General features: G+C 53.0%; 1 protein-coding gene across 1 annotated transcript in view; it reads right to left on the minus strand.

The window, feature by feature from the left end:
* The window catches only part of MYT1L (myelin transcription factor 1 like), a 149,619-nt gene that overhangs the window by 112,631 nt on the left and 24,675 nt on the right, over positions 1–12,313 (minus strand). The window contains exon 3 of the mRNA XM_036262841.1: positions 3,757–3,914. The gene's annotated coding sequence lies outside the window, so the exon portion shown is untranslated. The remainder of the gene's footprint in view (positions 1–3,756; positions 3,915–12,313) is intronic.

Here is a 12,313-nt window from a genome sequence, read left to right on the forward strand (position 1 = left end):
TTTGAGTCCCTTCCCACCAGGGCTGGTCTGGTGCGACCATCACCCCTGGCCCACAGGCTTGAGGGCTTGCTCCTGCCTCCCCCCCTCCCCTCATGTGCTTCTGCTCCTCTCACCTGGCCCCTCTGCTTCCACCCGAGTGACTGCCGCATCTCTCCTCCAACAGCGTCTGCACCCACCACCCTTCTCCCAGGCACTTCGCACCCTACTGGTTGCCACTTCTAAAATCTATTTTGGAGGCCATGGTGACCTTTTCCCTAAACCCCAAAGCTTCATCAATCCCCACCCTCAGGAAAGCACTCGATGCCTGGCCCGTTTTCCTGGCTCCTGGGCTACATCTGAGTTATGTCCCAGGCCCACACGCACTCAGAAGCGTCTCTCCTGCTCCTAGGTGGGCTCGAACCAGAGTCTGTGACAACTGCTCACTGGATCTCGGCCACACGCCTCCAGCTGCCTCCAAAGGGCCCCCACCTCACACCGTTTGCGGAAAACCACACTCACAGAGCTTCCTTCCGGCGCAGTGGCCCCCAGAGCACGGTGTCCTCTCACTGCTCTGGCCGCTGCCCGCATTCACACCGGCTCTGCCATGGCCACAGTTCTGCCCCGTCCTGTGACCTGTGGCAGAGTCGGTGACTCTGGCACCAGCCCAGCCTTTCTCCATGGTTTCTGCCGAATAACGGAAGTGATCCTTCTTTCAGTCTGGGACCCGAGTCTCCTTTGGCTCCTCTGTCGAACGACCTGTCGCATTCTGGCTCTGCGGCTGTCGTCTCCTGCGGCCACCACGCTCCATCTCCCCGCACACCACTGAGCTTGGGCCACACCTGTCAGGACCAGTCCCGCGACAGTCTTGGGTGCTTGTACCCACTATCTGCTTCCTTGTCAACCCACCACATTTACAGCTGTGATGTTAGCTGTCCATGTCCATCATGGGAGAATCCAGAATGGATCCCTGTGGGCCAGTTCAAGTCCAGCCACAGTGTCGTCTGCCTTTCCTTCCGAAAGTGCACACGGGACATGCCAGCTGTGCACTGTGGGGCGGAGCAGTCACCTTCCGTTCTCTTGTTGCAGCCATCCTCCTGGTCCGGAGGGACAGCGGGCCACGATCCCTATGGATGCACACTGTCTAGAGGCAGGTTCGTCCAGAAGGAGAGCGGGCCGTGCTCCCAGAATGATGAGTCCAGGAGCCGCTCTCCCTGTGAATGCACTGTCTACAGAGGCAGGCCCACTGCAAAGCTTTTCTGAGTTGCTATTTTTCACATACCAAAATCACAGCTATCTCTCCAGTGTCTATGGATTAAGCTCATTTTTTGAATGGATACATAACATTCCCCATAATGCATATATTGTAATTTATCCAACCACTCCTGTAAATTCCCCTTACAAATGAATATTTAGGTCACTTTATTTCATTTATTTGCTTTACTCCACTATAAAAAGGTACAATAAATATCATACACACATTGCACGTATTTCTATAATATGATTTTCTAAAATGATACTGTCACGGCTGTTAGAATGCGTAAAAATACGTGATGCTTTAGTACTATATGATTATACCCATTTCCCAAGTGCCATCAGCCTTGGATGCCACAGGTATTTGACTTCGTGAGTGACACGGCACACACAGCCTCACTGCTTCGTCTCTGCCCAGAGCACGAGGGAGATTAAGCATTTCTTCTGTTCGGCCTCTGGCATTTCCTCTGCTATGCAGTTACTATTTTCACCCTTTGCTTATTTCTCTTCTTTTTAAAAATTACACATCAGCCTGACTGGTGTGGCTTAGTGGCTGAGCATCAACCCCTGCACCAAAAGGCTGCTGGTTCAATTCCTGGTCCAGGGCACATGCCCAGGTTGTGGGCATGATCCCCAGTGGGGTGCATGCAGGAGGCGGCCAATCAATGTTCTCTCTCATCTACTTTTCTATCTCTCCCTCTCCCTTACTCTCTCTGGAATCAATAAAAAAAATGTTTTTTTAAATTCCATATCAATTTGTAATAGCTCTTTGCATATTAAGGTATTAACCCCTTTGCCCATCTTATCTGTTCCAAGTATTTTCTTCTAGCTTTTTTCTTTTACTTTGCTGGTGGGAATTCCCCCACATACAGGTAAACAATACAGGTCAGCCAATAACCAGTCCTGGCCTTGGCAGGCACGTCCGCTCTGGCTGGCCGAGTCTGCTCCCCCAGTGCCGTTTGCGCCCGGGGCAGCCCACAGCGAGGGTGCCTCCTCGACTCTCAGCTGCCCCAGCAGACCTGGCCCTCAGTGGAAGAGAAGGGGAGAGGACGGCCTGAAGCAAGTGCACACCCTGCCCGGCAGAGCACAGAGGCTGCGGAGGTGGTCAGCTGTTTGCGTTCCCACCTCAACTGCTCCTGAACTGCAATTCTGATGCAGTGGTTGGCACAGAAAATAAAATTCAAACATTAAATATGCTTTGATATAGAAAAGTATTAATGGAACTAGACATTTATATCAATATTTAAATTATCTTTGTGATTGTCTAGTTTATATATATATATATGTTTTTAATTCACGTCCCTATTTTTTAAGGGGCAGACAATATAACAAGAATAAAGAACAGAAATCACAGAAGCTCATGTCTACAAGCAACAGAAGTGTAATCTGTGAACTATGCTTGTGTTCATAGGAGACATGGAAATGTCTGGGAGTAAATGGGCAACATACACGGATTTTAGCGAGAAAGGGTTGGGCTTGGAATCCAAGCGAAGTGTACTTCTGTCCACGTGCCCCTCACCCTGTGAGTTGCACTCTCATCCACGTGCAAAGCATCCAGAAAGAAGGTTTTCCGTGCTTACTGGGGGGCGGGGGCAGAGGGATGTGGACGCACACAGGTCTAAAAGAACCTGGTGAATTAAGCTGCCCTGAGTGGGGGTCAGTGCCCTGGCTGCAGGGCCCGTGTGGCCTTCCCTCACTTCATGGAGTTTCAGAGGGCAGAGCTGACATAGGTCGCACTGCGGAGGAAGAGGATCCAAAGGACTAGAAGAGAACCTGAAAAATCTGTGGGTGATGGAAGGCAAAAGAGGAGAGAGTTGCTGAAGAGCGGCAGGGGAAGGAAGCATACAGCTGGGACGACAGGGCTTTGAAGGGGACACTAAATGTGATCTGGCCTCACTGGGAGTGACCAAGCCTATGCAGGTGAAACTGTCCTGGGGGGGGGCCCATCCATCAGATGGGGGGATGTGGGACTTAATGATGCTCAAACCCCTTCTGCCCTTACTCTGACTGAATTTGGGGTTCATAAATGAGATCAAAGGGGAATTTTGGAGAGAAGTTTCAGGAGGAAGGTAGGACCACAGCCACACCTCCATAGACTCTGCAATGGATGGGTCATGAGGAAAGAACTGCCCAGGACTGGCGGCCTCAAAGGGGCAGAGACAGTTAAGAGCTTAAGTGGGGGTGTCCAAGAAAGAAAACTGTTCTCTCTTCTTTTTAAACCCCAGGAAAAGGTCGATGTGCCCCAGAGAGGAAAAGATGACAGACATGAAAAGGCAGCGGGGAGTGGTGAGGGGACCTCGCAGAGGACAAGCAGAGACGCTTGAAGTGAGATGGAAGGAAGAGAAGGTGAAGATGCAGAGGTCTGAGGAAGCAGTCTGTTGATGGGTGGTCCAGACCAGACGTCTAACCCACGTCAGGACCCGGGAGCGCCGGTCAGTCCCTCACACAGGTCACACCAGCTCACTGTGCAGACGGGCGGTGTGGCCTCGTGGGGACTGCACACCCCGGTGAGGCACCACGCTTTACCTTGCAGGAAGTCTTCTCTCCCAGGGATGGAGGCAGCGTGACCCGGTGGGCAGCACACAGGCCCAGAGTCAGGGGCTCTCTCTAAGCTCTAATCCTGGTCCTCCCCAGCTGTGACTATGGCGAAGTCACTTAATTTCTCTGTGCCTCGATTTCTCCATCTGCAAAATATGAACAACAGTGTAAAGCACCCAACGGCTGCACTGCACATCAGGAAGTAGCAATCAAACACAGAACAGGCCTCTGCAGGGACAGCAGGGGCCGGGGTTTCCTCCAGGACCAGTCTCCTTGCCTATCCATGGGCAGAAGTTCCCTTTGAGCATGAGTCTCCTGGACTTGGGGCTGCTCTTTGCTCTAAGGGTCTCCCCAGGACATGCTCAGGTGGTCCTGTCTGGACCAAGCGCCGCTGGGAAGGCCTATCCCTGACAGCTAAGTCCGCTGTGCCATGTGAGATGTTCTGCTCTGCCGGAGAGCATGCTAGGCTGGTCTCGCCAAGTCTGCAGAGCTAGAAGAGCTCAAGAACACCCTCTTCCTAGCCACTGTCATGTGCCATCAACTAAACTTCCTGCTAATGGTGTGAAAGAAGAAATGGGCACAGAGAGGCAGAGTCTGCTCAGAGCTGCCGCAGGCAGAGGTAGCACCATGACTGACACTAGCTTGCTGGCTGGCAAATCTAGGACTCCTCCCCCTGCTGTGCGTCCTGTGCAAACACCCCAGCAAGGACACCTGGAGGGCTGAGAAAGAAGGTGAGGAGTTTGAGTCTTATGGTCCAGGATGAGCTTTTGGGTGGTGGCACTGCATGCGCCCACCGAACAACTCCCGTGGATATTTATTCCAAGGGGCTCATTCATTCAACAGGACCCAGTGCTTCCTGTGCATGTGACTCACTGTACCGAAACCCCTCTAGGATGTTCTAAACTGTACAGGTCAAGTGCACCGAGAGTCTGGCAATGCTCAGAGATGATGCACTCAGGGGCTCGCAAAGTAACATCGACGTTGCAGTCGACCAGTGTCACAGACCACCAGCACAACACTGACGTTATCACATCGACGTTCTCTGTAACTCCTGAGCAACAGGCGGCGAGACAGCAAATGAAGTAGAAACAGCACCGTCAGGGTCCTTTTCCTCAGGGCTCAGCAGCCCATCCTGTTCTTGGAGACCAGGTCCTGTCTACCTCAGCCTCAGGGCTGTCCGTCAGCAGAGCGCTGGGCGCTGGCGGCGGGGGCGCTCGGCCTGCACTGCTTCAGTGGAATTGGCTTGGTGGTCTTTTTGACTGTCAGTCACGGTGCCTCTGCAGCAGCCCCGTTTCAGCTCACGCAAGTACCCTGTGACAATTTGGAGGCAAGCTGCTCCCATTCTAGCTCCACTGAAGTTCTCAAAATAGGGACAATATTCCCGAGAAGGGCGAGAGTCCAGCTGGCCAGGCAGGCTCATGAAATGCTGTGGCTTCTGCAGAGCATCTATCTCCATGGCACCGCACAAAGGCACCTCTTGTCCTGAGGCTCACGTCTGAGGTCAGAGGAATTGTTCCTGCACAGACAACTTGGGTGCCAAGTGTCCACTACAGAAGCCCCACTGCGCGTTTCACAGGGCAGCACAAGTCTGACAGCCAGCACAGTGCCTCCCAACTCATGTCACTCATACCCCCTTGGCAGGGTGTGCATGTTCTCCCCAGCAGTCAGGAAGACTTGAGCACCTACTGGCAAGTGGGGATGCAATGCCTTGATGACAACCCATCCTCCAAGCACCTTTCGTGGAGCTCTGCAGGCAGGACCCTGACAAACAGGGACTCGCCCGCATGCAGCCTGTGCACTGGGCACACACAAAAACCACCCTTTGCCGCGGACGGAGCCCCAGGGCAGCAAGTGACTAAAATGGGATGAGAGCGCAGCAAGCTCCAGGTCCCGAGACTCAAGCGGAAGGAGCTAGAGGTTGGCTCTGGGTGTGAGAAGGTTCTGGTTTCCTGTCCCCTCCACCTGCTCCTGCGTCAAGGAGAGCAGGTCTCTGCTGTCAGCAGTATGATAGGAAGGACACCTGTGCTCCATCTTATTCCTGTCTGTATCATACACACTGCCAGAGCCCAGAGCCCAGGAAGGCTGAGAAGGAACAGGGAGAGCATGCCTGAAGGGCAAAGGGAACCAGCGGGCAGAGCGGTGGACGGCGTAGTGAGAGAGAACTGGAACCCAAGGAGCTGAGGGCAGGAGGTGCTGCCACAGAAGGATCTGGCAGGAGGGAAAAAGAGTGGCCAGAGTGTGAGGTCAGGTTGGCCGGCCCCAAGGAGGAGAGGTTCCAGGGTCCTGGACACCTGGGTGGGGAACGTGGACTTCTGCTCTCATGTGCAAAGGCCCAGTGAGTACTTCGGAGCAGGGCACTCTTCCAGCCAATGTCACATCTGTAGCAGGGAGCTGACCCTAACTGAAGAGGCAGGCTCTCTAGGGGGCTGGCACTTGCATGCTGAGGGAACAGGAAAGGACAGGGTCCTGGTGCGTGCAGGGTCATCATCACACCCATGTGGATTTCATCCAGGGCGCAGGTCTTAAGACACTGCAATGCTAACAGGTGGATGTAAAGGCCTCATCCACCCACAACCTTGAAGAGTGTCCCTGCTTCTGGAGACTGAATGCAGGGCTGATCACAGCGACAGGGAGGCAGACGCAGGCAGCCCTTGGGAGGCTTAGGAAGTCTCACGTTCATTCATCCGGACATACAGGAGCCCACACACTCAGAGGGCGGCTGCTGTCCTGTGCTTTAAACCTCAGGAGCCACAGCAGAAGTGATTGTCAGCAGTCAGCAGGGCAACCTGGGGACACTCCTCCACCTTGGGCCTGCACCTTCTTGACTGCAGACGGGCCACAGCAGGGCCTCCTCGGCACCACCCGGCAGAGCTCCTGCCTGGGAGCTAGAACAGAGAGTGCACAGAGCGTCGCACGGCGGCCCTGCTCCCTGCACCTGCAGGAGGCTCATCACTGCCCAGCTGCCACATCATTCAGAGAAAGGAACCCAGAAGGTTGAACGAAGAAGAGTGAGGGGAAGGAGGGAGGGCCGTCCCACTGGACAGGCCTGCTGCGCTCTGGGTCCCAGGCCAGGTCTTCCTCCCACAGCCCTGAGTGGTGCCATCTCAGCCTGTCTTCCAGACAATACCTGACCAGACCAGGTGAGAAGCAGCAAGCAGCCTGCCCAGGATCCCAGAGCAGGTGAGACCAGCCTCTGGGGCTTGGGACGAGGGAGCCCCCAGCACTGTGCTCTGGAGCTCAGATGGAACCCAGAGCAGGTGAGGCCAGCCTTGGGGGCTTAGGACGAGGGAGCCCCCAGCACTGCACTCTGGAGCTCAGACGGATGCCAGAGCACGGCCTGCTTTCCTAAACAGCGCCATGTGGGCGACTCCTCGGAGATCAAGGGCTCTGCAGAAATCAGTGGGGACCCACTGCAGCTCTCTGCAGCTGCGGAAGGGTAAGACACCTTCCAGGGGCACTGGGAAACACCTGCTGGCAGACTTACAAGACAACGACAGGAAAAGCAGCATTATGATTCAAGAGGGAGAGGCTGGCCTGCTGGCTAAGTAAAGCAAAGCAATGATGTAGACTGCACACACGTACATACACGTGATAGGGATGTGACACGAAAGCACCTCAAACAGACCACTACATGCCTCCAGTGTCTGCGCGGGCCTGCAAGTCTCAACCACGGCTCTGCCACGTGTCGGCCAGCACACATCCAATTAAAGTGGACCCTAACTTTCTCCATGTGGGTCCCACTATGCAGACGGTAGTGAGAAAGCATCTACCTGCTTCAACCACATTTCAAAGAAGTTGACATTAAGACTGTCTAATAATTGAGTCCAAGGGCCCATCAACAGCTGTGCCTCCTTCCCCTCCAGGCAGCCGAGTGGAGGCCGGTCACCGGGGGCTTTTGCCGAGCCCTGTCATAGGTGAGAGGACAGCATGGGCTCCCAGGCCTCAGCACTGACTCACCTTCTCCTTGCCCAGGTGAGGGCGTGGCTTGCTGAGCACAACTGACACAGAACCTGCCCACTCACCACCCCCTCAGCCTGGCAGCAATGGTTTAGGAGAGTGGAAATGGAAAACAACATAATACCCAACAGCACAGGAGGCTACGTGATTTATATACATCCACTTCCCGAAGCCACGGATGGGAAGGCCCTTCAGTTTTGTCCAGTGGACTTGAGTTCCGGCTTCTTCAGCACCCACCAGTCTGTCTGAGTCCCAGGCTCCCTTTGTAACGTGGGGATAGCAATCTCTCCCATGTTGGTTGTTGGGTGTGCTACATGAGGGGTACATGGGATGCCAGCACATAAGCACCGTCAGTCCAGATAACAGAAGTAATTATGAAGACTCAGCAATGTTTTAAGTGTCTATGATGAAATTTTGAAACAAATATTAGACTGCAAAATTTTAAGTATAATATGCTTATAACCAAAAACCACTGTGGACACAAATACATCTGAGCGAGGAGGAGATACACACACTGACCATGCCCGTGACATGGGGGGGAGGGCACACACGGCCTCTGCACAGCATTCTTAACCTATCGATGGGATCGACAACACTATTCTTCTTGAGATGACCCCCAAACTGAATACATATTCTAACACTCACTTCTCAGTACAAAGGCAGACATCATTAACTGCTGACTATCTTAAATGATAGTAATTTAATGATGATATTGGAGATTTTTGCTTTGCTCTATTCAACTTACCAATGATGAAGCCTTAATTTTGGCAGGGGACAAAAACTAGACCTAAGCCAGTGCCTACTCATGTTGAGACCACCGGTCTAGGAGAGGGAGAGCCCGCTTCACTTCAGCACAGGGGTCCCTGGGCAGGATGCAGCTCCAACTTCACGTACAGGAGAAGCTCCAGCACTGCGGGTCAGGCTGAGTCTCTGCTGTACGCCCCTCACTACAAGTGCATGTTGTAAAACAATGCAAAGTTAGTTTGTCCCGTGCACCCTTAGAAGAAGGGATGAGGCCAGCGCATGAAATCTTCCCAGAGCCTGGGCAGCATCACTGCCCAAGGCCCTGAAGGATGAACCCTCCCGTCCACCTGGTGTTTGATGTGATGGCCCCATCCCCATGAGGAGCCTGTGGTCCTTAAGGTTGGATGGAGGCTTGCAGGGTCTTCTGCTGTCTGCGTTTGGTTTGCACAGGAGTTGGTCCTAGCAAGAAGACACCTCCTGGTTTATACCAAGTCTCTACTTGCTTGGGAGTATAACTAGGGCTGCAAGCAGATAATATGTTGGTCAGACAGGTGAAGAAGATGGGTTTTGACGTGGGTTAAAATATCAACTTATTTTAATCTAGTAGTTGATGCTGACTCCTATGTGAGAAAAGCTTTATCATCTCAATTTCTCATACAAACAAATCAATCTGGGGACTCAGGCAAGTCAACTAACAGGCCCGGGTCCCTCAGAGCCAAGACAGATTTAATCTGTTCCAAGCCCGGTGACCGCAAGTCTCCTGCTCCAAAGTCCTGCCCGTACACGCCTCCGGGCACAGAACTGGGTGGGCACAGCTGCCATCCTTGTGCCCGCCCCCTCCAGGAGGCAGGGGCTGTGGTAGTTCCGTCAGTGTCTGCTGTGACTGTCACGCCCACCTGGATACACGCACACCTAAACTCACGCACATGTACCTAAATGCCATCGGCCCTACCCAAGCAACTACACAGAATGACTTCACTTTGCAACATGAACGCTACTTTGTTCTCTAGTCCTTCTTCTTTCAGTTAGTTGGAAATATTTCCATGTCAGTATAATATACTCTATTTCAAATTTCTTTTTTTTTTTCTTTTTATCCTCACCCGAGGACATTTTTTCATTTTTTGTTCAGATAGAGTGGGAGGGAGAGAGAGGAAGAGAAAGAGAGAGAGAGAGAGAGAGAAACATCGACATGAAAGGGACACATCGAGTGGCTGCCACCCGCACGACCAACCAGGGCTGGGGACAAACTGCAACCGAGGTACGTGCCCTTAGCGGGAACCGAACCTGGGTCTCTCTGTACCACAGGCCAACGCTCCAACCGCTGAGCCAAACTGGCCAGGGCTACTTCAAATTTCTTAACTGGTGGTTATCATTCCATAATGGACAACACGTAATTGATGAGACTATCAAATGTCTTGATAAAAATTCAGGTTGTTTCCTGTTTTTTTCTGCCCTTGTAAACGTCCTTGTTGATGTCTCCCCCTCGGGCCCAGATATTCAGATTTCTCCACATCTGGAACCTAACAGATCCCAACAAGCTGCCCGGAGTGCTCTCATGGGTCTCTCATGGGTCTCTCATGGGTCTGTAGTCGGCGCGCAGGTCCCGAGTCCCACCTGCTGGCTCCTGCCACTGTTCCTTCTCCTTCCCCTTCTATGAATTAGGGGCTGTGCCCTTTGCCTTTTGATACATTGTTGATATTTGTTCTGGATATTTATTCGTCATGCTAAACATGCAGCCAACTCTTCCCTGGTCTGTCGCTGGTCTGCAGCGTTGTCTGCAGCCTCCCTGTACCCAAGGTCAAGCTCTGACACATGGGTGCTGGGCAATGCTTTCTCCCCTCCCTGGACACGCTGCAGGTGAGAGGGCTTCCCACACTCCAGGTCCTCTCCTCAATCCTCCTGCATGATAAATAGCTCTCACTGATGGGACAGATGTCCCATGGGACCCTGCTTCTCCCTCCACACTAGGATCCCTGGTTCAGCGGACCCAATGAGTACCCTGCCTCAGGCTGAACTAACTCTGTGACTAAGTGAACATGGACAAACAGGAGCCAAGAGGCGAACATATTTCAGGAATTGGCCAGCGGGATGCGGATAGCACAGAAGGGCTGCTTTAGATGCAGGAATGTGCCTTTTCTAGGCAGGGGTGCTTGGGTTCCCACGGAAGGATCAGACAGATGGCTGAGTGAGAAGTAGCAAAGAGCTCTCCAGCGTGAGGACACAGCGAGAGCACAGGCCCAGGGAGAGCGAGAAGTTTAGGGAAAGGACAAAATAAGCGGGGCCATCCTCACAGGCTCCGATGGTGCTCTGGTCTGAGCGCAGCAGGTTTTCAAAGGGCTGTAAGTAGCGGGTAAGTGATCCCTTCACAGTTTAAACTGGCCCCTGGTGCTGTTCCATCTGTTCCATCTGGAAGTAAGGAGGGTTGTGCAGGTATAAGCTGGGATTCTTCTCCTCCCCAAACAGTTAAGAGCACCTGTCCCACCTGTGAGCTCGGACACCCACCTGCAAATGACCTAATAAAAGTTCGTAATATTCATTTTAAACAGTTTTTAAATAAAAAGAAACACAAACTCAACCAGGTCAAAGGTGACAGAACAAGCATTGAGAGGCATTTCAGCCTTTCCTTTTCCTCTGGTCCATCTACCAGACCTTCTCTGGGGTCAGAACTATATACAATGTTAATGCATGCAGTCAACCCTCGTCCGTATTTACCCATCCAAAAAACATCATTTTTCAGCCTGCAAGCTGCCAAGGTCAAAGTGGTCAAATGTGATGGAAGATGGTTCATCCACCGTGTGCACCCAGCAGTGACCGGGCCACTTTATCTCAAAGCATTAGCATTGCTGAGCACGGGCAAGTGTTCAGGGGTCAGCGCGCCCTGTGTCATTCACTGGCAGGGCCTTTCCTCCACCATGCAGGAGACACCAGCCCCCTGACCACTGCGGGGCGAGCCTCCCGCACGGTGTCAGCTGTGCCACTGACATGCCTGCGAGCACTGTGCCTTCACTAAACCTGCTCGCTATGGGTACAGCTGGGTTTCATAAATCCACCTGCCGAAGCCCTCATCCCAGGACTCTGACTGTGACCAGAAGAGGGTCCTTGCAGATCAAATGGTGAAGATGAGGCCACACAGCATAGGTGACCCTAAACCTACACTGCTGGCGTGCTTCTAGAAGGGGAATTTGGGCAGAGAAACACGGGCAGGGACAACGCACTGTGACCATTATGTGAAGACTGGGTGATGCTTCCACAAGCCAAGGAATGAGTGGCGCCTGTCTCACAGCCTGGAGGGTTGAAGTCCACCTCTGAGGCCAGGGTCACAATCTGGTTCCTCCTGAGCCGAGAGGGAACCTCTGCTCCCAGCCACTCCAACCGGCGCCCTGCAAACCCTTCAGCTGTCTCTGGAAAAATGGATGTGACATGGGAACAGTGACGATCTCAGAATATCAGTGTTTATCCTTTTCTTTGCCACATATGCTGTGTGCCAGTCTGAGCCTTCCCCACAACCTGAGGAGAATTAGGAGTGCTACAGCTGGAATCCAAAATGAAAACAAATCAGCCAGCAGCCATGCACCCTGAGCTCTACAATAGTCCCTGCGTGTCAGGATGAAGGACGAAGAAAGAGGCATGGAGTTAAACCGTGGTCACAGGTGAGAGAGAAAACAGGAAGTGAGCTAGGCTGCTTTGGACCTGTGGGGATGGGGGGGGGGGGTGCAGGTCACCTGGCAGGAGAAGGGCGGGACTTTGCAAAAAGCCCAGGGCTGCAGGGCACAGGCAGGAGGCAGAAGCATTCAAGGCCAGGCTGGGCAGTCTGAGGAGGCTCTGTGTCCCTGGCAGCAACTCC

The sequence above is a fragment of the Molossus molossus genome, unplaced genomic scaffold (genome assembly GCF_014108415.1).
Source record: "Molossus molossus isolate mMolMol1 unplaced genomic scaffold, mMolMol1.p scaffold_m16_p_15, whole genome shotgun sequence".
Lineage (NCBI taxonomy): Eukaryota > Metazoa > Chordata > Mammalia > Chiroptera > Molossidae > Molossus > Molossus molossus.